At 34.9% G+C, this 995-nt stretch overlaps 1 protein-coding gene across 1 annotated transcript in view; it reads right to left on the reverse strand.

Moving 5' to 3' along the window:
* The window catches only part of LOC119587149 (DNA-binding protein HEXBP-like), a gene marked incomplete at its 5' end in the record, with an annotated part of 8,012 nt that overhangs the window by 1,681 nt on the left and 5,336 nt on the right, over positions 1 to 995 (reverse strand).

The raw sequence follows: 995 nt of genomic DNA on the forward strand, positions 1-995 counted from the left end.
AGGTTTTTGTGGGCGAGTTAAACATCATTCATCTAAGCCTTACAATTTCAGATGTACTACATCCTTTTTATAAAATGAGGGATGGGGCAGTAGCTTGCCACTTTTTGAAAACTTGTGCAATATCACTATTCCCAGTACTCTGTGCATGAAATAGGGTGATCATTGACCTGTGGGTATAAGGGGGGTTGCTGTAATACTTGTTTTTTTTAACACATCCTCACTCTAAACTTATGCCCTGTTTTTCAGGGTTGATAATTTGCAGGCTTGAGTTGTGGCTGCTGTACATTTCTCCTCATTATCATTTATGATTCTCTTCAATTCAATTCTGTGCTTATTGGCATCCATGCTATTCTAAATAGGAGTGTGGGTTTGGTCTGACGTGATTTAATATCAGTTTTCCTTGGAAAATAGCTGTTTAAACAGCGAGACTTGCTTTATATTATTTACTAATTGGCCAGAACCCAACCCCAATTGAAAGGCATCATTTTTATAATTCTACATCTCTAGCCTTCTTATTCAAGGCATCTAGGCATTTCATATTCTCCTTTGTTTTATTATTTGGAAACAGACATTTTACTTGTCTGGGAAAACTACAACATGTAACATTTTTTAAAAGTTCAGTTTGTATAAAAATTCCTGAGTATTTGTAACTCTCAAACCACCCAAAAAATTGTTTCCTGAAATTATCTACTTTTCATGTCTTATAAAATGAAAATGACTAAATTCTACGGGTAAGCGTTTTCTATATACTCAAACTCCTTACTTTGACAAATACTGAATGATGCTACCAAAATTAAATAAAAGCAACACTGATCTAGATCAGTCGATTTTGGTATCATTATCCCTTTTTTTAAATTTAATATGAAATCTGTATGTACTGCAAATTGCAATAGGAAGGTCCAAGGTTCTGGGGCAACATTCATGAAAGGTCTGGGACTGTTCCTCATGATTTTGTCTATGATATCCTGCTGTGCCACATCTCAACGTTAATGCAT

This window comes from Penaeus monodon, chromosome 22, assembly GCF_015228065.2.
Source record: "Penaeus monodon isolate SGIC_2016 chromosome 22, NSTDA_Pmon_1, whole genome shotgun sequence".
In the NCBI taxonomy this organism is placed as follows: domain Eukaryota; kingdom Metazoa; phylum Arthropoda; class Malacostraca; order Decapoda; family Penaeidae; genus Penaeus; species Penaeus monodon.